General features: G+C 44.2%; 1 non-coding gene across 1 annotated transcript; it reads right to left on the minus strand.

Annotated features, from left to right (window-relative positions):
- Positions 1 to 6,308: 6,308 nt before the first annotated feature.
- Trnaw-cca (transfer RNA tryptophan (anticodon CCA)) lies at positions 6,309 to 6,380 on the minus strand. The gene has a single exon. It is a non-coding gene; the product is annotated as a tRNA-Trp (tRNA).
- Between the last annotated feature and the right edge of the window lie 1,181 nt (positions 6,381 to 7,561).

The following is a 7,561-nucleotide window of genomic DNA, read 5'->3' on the forward strand; positions in this document are numbered from 1 at the left end:
TTTACGAGGTCGCCACCAGACTACCGGTGTTCCTCGCTCTGCAGGGGGAGGGGGACGAGATCGACCGCATTACTGCCGACGAGGTTGCCAAATCTCTACGCCATCTCGACAACAGGAAAGCAGGAGGCCCGGATGGAGTCCCAAATGCGATCCTCAAGCAGCTTCCACCTGGTTATCACTGTTAGCATTCAACCGCGATTTTTATACATACATTTTCACAACGCGTTTCAAGAGAGAATGCTCTCATAATCAGGTTGTAAAGTCTATGTCATGAAATTAAAGGACTAAAAAGACAAAATACCATCACAAATAGTTGGGAAGTCCATGGAGTAAAACAGAATTAAAAGTATATTGGACTGTGGGTCCTCGTCTTACATTGAAGTTGTTGACACAAGTCGATGGCCGTCCCATAGCTACCAAGTATGCTGTCGCACTGTGCCGGCTCGGGACCTGTTGTGGACTGACGTGCGTACGTGTTGTGGCGTGGTTACAACCGTGTGCTTGACGGTAACGCTATGCTATTGAGCGCCGTATTTCGTTGTTGCATTGGTCTGCCATCGTTAGCCTCTCGCAACTCCGTCAGTGACGTGCTACAAGTTTAAAGTCGCATACCTACCCTAAAATAATTCTAAAAACCCGCTAAAAAATCTCATTTCTTTAAAATTATCTTGTGCATTTAGAATATTGCTTTGTTTCTTTTCATGGATAGCTATCCCTAATTCCTCTAGTAAATCAAGTTTCCTCCCTTTCTTTTCTACATGCAATATTTCTACGTTATCCTCTGTGCTATTAAGGGGATGGCCTGTTTCATATACACGGTTCGCAACAGCTGATTTGTCATAATTTCCTAACCTGAACGCATCTTTATGATCTTTATACCGGATCGCGAATGATCTTCCTGTCTGCCCTATATATTTTGCATCACAAGTTCTGCACTGAATCTTATAAACTCCCGATCTTTCAAACTTATTTCTCTTTTCGCCAATATCGTGGTTAAAGCTATACCTCACTAGGTTATTAGTCTGAAAAGCTATTTTGACATCGTATGGCTTAAAAATATTTGCTATCTTTTGTGAGACTGTTCCGTAGTATGGCATCGTGATAATTTCCACTTTCTCTCCATCAGGTTTTTCTTTTTGCGCTTAATACTTTTCCGTAACAGTTTTTTATCCATATTTATTTTGTAACCGTTGTTCATCGCTATTCTCTTAACGGTATTAATTTCAGTCTCCTTATCTTTTTCGCTCATAGGTATATTGACTGCCCTATGCACGAGACTACGGAAAGCAGCTTCTTTATAAGCCTGCGGATGGCATGAATCATTCGGGATCACGGCATCAGTCGTAGTTTGTTTTCTATAAACGGAGAACGCATGTTTGTTGCCGTGCTTTTTATATTCAGGTCCAGAAACTGTAAACAATTGTCAGTTTCATACTCGACGGTAAATTCTATTTTATTATGTGCGTCGTTGAACTTTTTTACTATTTCCTCAATGTCCTCACGGGAACCATCGACAAGTAACAGAGTGTCGTCTACATAACGTTTGTAATAAACAATTTTATCCATAATGTTATCGTCAGAATTTAGAACTTTCTCTTCAAGGTCGTTGATAAAAATGTCCGCCATAGTTCCTGAAATACTGGACCCCATGGCTAACCCATCGTCCTGAATATAAAATTTGTTATTAAACGTAAAATAATTGAATCTTGTAATGAGCTGTAGGAGTTCAATAAATTCCATTGTCCCTTGCGTTGAAATTTTACCGTATTTAAGGAAATTTCTCTTAATGATTTCTATAGTTTCGTTAACCGGAACACTGGAGTATTAGTTCTTAACATCCAACGAAACCAAACGGGAAGTGTCAGTGACCGGCGTATCTTTAATTTCACCTATCATGGTCATACTACCACGCACCGAATAGTTATTTTTATACACGTCAGTCTTTTTCAGAATTTGGTTCAACAGTTTCGTTATTTTATATGTTGGACTATTTCGACCGTTAACAATCGGACGAACCGGATGTATATCTTTATGTATCTTCACCTGTGATCTTAATTTGGGGGCCGCTGGATTCATGGTAACACATCTTTTTTCGGCCACTGTCAGCAGGAAGTGTGTGCGTTTAAGAACATTTTTTAGTTTAATTTGGAAATTGGCTGTTATGTCTTTCGGAATTTCCGTAATGCTATTTTCGACAAAAAACGCTAAGGTCTTCGAAACGCACTACTCCTCTTTTAATATTACGACCGTATTCCCCTTATCCGCTTTTGTGGCAATAGCTTTCACTTCATTAAGTTTTTTATTTATAGAATCGACAGTCGGTCTGCTCTAGTCTTATGATTATCACTATTTCGTTTATTTAGTTCGTTTTTTATTATTTTATGTAGCTTATGACCGACATGCCCGGTTTCTTTATTATTTAATTTGGCAATTTCTGTTGTCATTTTAGTGAGGGCAATTACTTCTTTCGCGACCTTCTTCTTAAATGACGGCTCAATATTAAACTTTAATGCCTTATTTAACATTTCTACTTCTGTATTATCAAATACAATTATACTCCAGTGTTCCGGTTAACGAAACTACAGAAATCATTAAGAGAAATTTCCTTAAATACGGTAAAATTTCAACGCAAGAGACAATGGAATTTATTGAACACCTACAGCTCATTACAAGTTTTAATTATTTTACGTTTAATAACAAATTTTATATTCAGGACGATGGGTTAGCCATGGGGTCCAGTATTTCAGGAACTATGGCGGACATTTTTATCAACGACCTTGAAGATAAAGTTCTAAATTCTGACAACATTATGGGTAAAATTATTTATTACAAACGTTATGTTGACGACACTCTGTTACTTGTCGATGGTTCCCGTGAGGACATTGAGGAAATAGTAAAAAAGTTCAACGACGCACATAATAAAATAGAATTTACCGTCGAGTATGAAACTGACAATTGTTTACAGTTTCTGGACCTGAATATAAAAAGCACGGCAACAAACATGCGTTCTCCGTTTATAGAAAACAAACTACGACTGATGCCGTGATCCCGAATGATTCATGCCATCCGCAGGCTTATAAAGAAGCTGCTTTCCGTAGTCTCGTGCATAGGGCAGTCAATATACCTATGAGCGAAAAAGATAAGGAGACTGAAATTAATACCGTTAAGAGAATAGCGATGAATAACGGTTACAAAATAGATATGGTTAAAAAACTGTCACGGAAAAGTATTAAGCGCAAAAAGAAAAAACCTGATGGAGAGAAAGTGGAAATTATCACGATGCCATACTACGGAACAGTCTCACAAAAGATAGCAAATATTTTTAAGCCAAACGATGTTAAAATAGCTTTTCAGACTAATAACCTAGTGAGTTATAGCCTTAAGCATGATATTGGCGAGAAGAGAAATAAGTTTGAAAGATCTGGAGTTTATAAGATTCAGTGCAGAACTTGTGATGCAAAATATATAAGGCAGACAGGAAGATCATTCGCGATGCGGTATAAAGAACAAAGATGCGTTCAGGTTAGGAAATTATGACAAATCAGCTGTTGCGAACCATATGTATGAAACAGGCCATCCCCTTAATAGCACAGAGGATAACGTAGAAATATTGCATGTAGAAAAGAAAGGGAGGAAACTTGATTTACTAGAGGAATTAGAGATATCTATCAAGGAAAAGAAACAAAGCAATATTTTAAATGCACAAGATAATTTTAAAGAAATGAGATTTTTTAGCGGGTTTTTAGAATTATTTTAGGGTAGGTATGCGACTTTAAACTTGTAGCATGTCACTGACGGAGTTGCGAGAGGCTAACGATGGCAGACCAATGCAACAACGAAATACGGCGCCCAATAGCACAGCGTTACCGTCAAGCACACGGCTGTAACCACGCCACACCACCTAGGCACGGCAGTCCGCAACAGGTCCCGAGCCGGCACAGTGCGACAGCATACTTGGTAGCTATGGGACGGCCATCGACTTGTGTCAACTTCAAGGTAAGACGAGGACCCACAGTCCAATATACTTTTGATTCTGTTTTACTCCATGGACTTCCCAACTATTTGTGATGGTATTTTGTCTTTTTAGTCCGTTTAATTTCATGACATAGACTTTACAACCTGATTATGAGAGCATTCTCTCTTGAAACGCGTTGTGAAAATGTATGTATAAGAATCGCGGTTGAATGCTAACAGTGATAACCAGTATAACGACAACTGCTACCTCGACTCCATAATGAATTATATGAAATAGCTTCCACCTCCCGCCAATGCCCTACTGTCTGCGATCTTTAACGAGATACTCCGCTCTAGCTGTTATCCAACTGCCTGGAAACATGCCGCGATAGTGGCCATTCCAAAACCTGGAAAGGATCTCCAGCTTGCCAACAACTATAGGCCAATTAGTCTTCTGCTATCTGTCTTCAAGTGCTTCGAATGGCTATCTCTCCGTCTGCTGCGCGATGTTGAAGCAGAAGCCGTTCTCCCCAAAGAGAAGTTCGTTTTTCGAAGAGGCCATCCTACGGAACAGCAATTACTTCGTCTCATTGAAGAAACCTTGGATGCTATGGATCGCCACGAATACTTCAGAGCTGTTTTGTTGGACGTCGCGAAGGCGTTTGACAGCGTGTGGCATGAGGGACTCCTCTACAAGCTGTTAGTGCAGGGGCTCCCCGTGCCACATGTTCGCCTCATCCGCAGTTACCTGGCAGATCAGACATTCCACGTGCGGGCCCAGACTGGGACGTCCACCGACCGCCGCATCCGGGCAGGTGTGCCACAGAGGTCTGTCCTCGGGCCGACCCTCTACGCCCTGTTCACCGCGGATACTCCGAAGACTGACCGTGTACAGCTGGCTATGTACGCGGATGATACTGCTGTCTTTGCCCAAAGTATGGGGCCCCATCTTCTGCAGCAGAGGCTCCAGCTCGCATGCGACGATTTCGTCCGTTAGGCGGTCTCCGCTTTAATGCGGCGAACCGTCGCATCCCCTTGGACCTCCGACCTCCGACCACCGACAATCGCCGGTTGTGCTGTTCCATGGAGCGACATCGCACGATACCTGGGCGTCACGCTCGACCGCCGTCTTACGAGGCGCCAACACATCGCGGACGTCTGACGAAAGGCTTCAGGAAGACTCAGTCTTCTTTATCCCGTCCTCAACCCGAGCTCATCGCTACCTGCTCACCTCGGGGTGACATTCTTCAAGGCGCTGCTCCTCCCTGTCCTTGAGTACGCCACGGTGGTATGGGGGAATGCTGCTGACGACCACAGGCAGGAAGCTCTCGCCGCACAGGTGGCACACTGGCCCGCCTTGGCTGCGAAAGTTAGCAGCGGCAGCGTATGACAACTTCATACCAACAACAAGGCCGGAACTCCACAGGTCGTCGCGGGGTAACTGCGGGACGCGCCTCCTCCAACGTTCTGCACGAGTTTGTTTCGTGGAATTACATAAAGCCCAAGTCCTCGGTCGTCCATCGTAGATAATCAGAGCACGATAGCCACAAATGTGAAGATATGAGGGGATATGTTTCTGTAATTCCATCTTAATTCATCTTACGCCATTCAAGACGGGAAAAATGTAGGGTTCAGACCACCTTTCTGCCATATTGGAAATAATTCTGCCAGAAGGTCGGAGGGAAATATTAATTTCTTTGGGCGCAATCTCAAAACGGAGCTCAAAAATTCGAATTGTACGAATTCCATACCCAGCATGACTAACGTCACTCACATTTCCATTGGAATGATTAAACTTAACGGATCTACAATGAAACTACGTTAGACTTTTCATTTTCAGATACATATTTTATCTTTCCTGAGATAATTCATACTATTCATTGTATATCTTCATTAATATAATTTCAACAAGAAATGCGGCTGAGCAGCACCACTAACCTCACAGGCTGCGACTGAGCCATTGTTTACTGCAGCCAGACCTTCGGCTCCGCCACACGTCCGTCACGCTTGGCGGCTGGCCCAGAACTGACTGAGCTATATCCCTTTTCTCGATCTTCCTATCCAGTTAACTTAGTGGAAAAGATTATGCACAACCTAAAGAAGTCTAATTGAGCAGAATATTGCGTAATCATTATCTCGCAGATATTAGCGTTAACCGATATAAATAACAAAACTACTAGACGCTTCGCGCCTGGAGAAAGTGCAAGTCGGCGCCTTCACCTTAACGTTAGAATGCGAAAATTGCACTAGCAATCATTTTCAAGCAGTATCTGTTCGTCCGTTCTCTGTAATCGTTTCGTATCTGATTCAATTGACTTTATCGGCTATGGCTTTCGTAAACGAAAATTTCATTGTGACTCCGACGTGATATGAACACGCAACCTTCTGATCTGGAGTCAGACGCGCTACCGTTGCGCCACGGAGTCGGCGCTGTTGCCGGTGAGAGAGAGAACCTCGACCCGCAGCGATCTCAGCATGGTCCCTCACATGTGTCGTGGCTGCGCGAGGAACTGGGGCACCACTCCCCTTTGCACAACGACCTCCCGAAGCACCACAGAAGATGGCCGCACTGTAGGACAGGCCGGTGGTCGATCAATTAGTGAGACCGGTGGTAGAAGCCCCAAGTAACAATGTCTCAGCGCATGTAGATCCTACACGAACGCTAGAGATGGTCGTGGTCACTGACGTGATGCACGGGACAAGAGGGGATTCCGAAACAGCAAGTGTGGGACAGTCTCAACCATCAGACACTGAGGAAGGACAAGTCTCGGCACCGCCAAATAAAGCGCAAGAAACAACGTATATCGCTGCTGCCTGCCACCCCCCCCCCCCCCCCCCCCGGGATCACTGTAATGTTGAAGACAGTGGTACGACTCCCATGGATATGGGTACGACCCGACAACCCGAACTCCATGGTGGTCCGGATGGACAACTTTCTAACATGTACTGCGCCGCACCTATGCACAATCTACTGAATTGGGCTAATGATGTTGGGTTTGACAATGAGGATGCAGGAACGACGGCCAAATCGACAGCCTCACAGGACGTGGACAACAACCAGGGTAGCATGGGTAGCGCAATACGGGGAGGTCTCAGTGAGGAAGCCGACAGCTTGGAGAAAGAACGGCGAGTCGAGCCACAGAATGTGTCGCGGCGTTGTGCAAAATGAACCGTCAACATGTATATCGAATACCGACAATCAACATTAACAAAATCAGCAGCGACCTTAAACACCAGCTTCTCAGTGGCACGCTACGGGCAGCCTTGTTACAGGAGGTAACGGAATCGTGTCTCCGCTTCTTGGGGACTTATAACGCTCATATCCATCCTGGCAACGCGCACGAACTGGGCACTGCAGTCCTAACAAAAGAGGGTATCGAAGTCTCAGATGTCGAGTTTTATCAAAGTCATGGACGTTGGAGTTTCTACTTTCGGCGAGAGAAACACTGCTTACGCTCGCCGACGTCCGTATTATCAATGTCTATGCCCCATCTGACTTTAGCAACAGACGGACCCGCTCCAAATTCTATCGGACTGAGATAATGCCACTGTTCGCGGGCAGGTACGATCATGTCTTTCTCGGAAGTGTCTGCAACTGCGTCCTGTC

Source organism: Schistocerca nitens, chromosome 4 (genome assembly GCF_023898315.1).
Source record: "Schistocerca nitens isolate TAMUIC-IGC-003100 chromosome 4, iqSchNite1.1, whole genome shotgun sequence".
In the NCBI taxonomy this organism is placed as follows: domain Eukaryota; kingdom Metazoa; phylum Arthropoda; class Insecta; order Orthoptera; family Acrididae; genus Schistocerca; species Schistocerca nitens.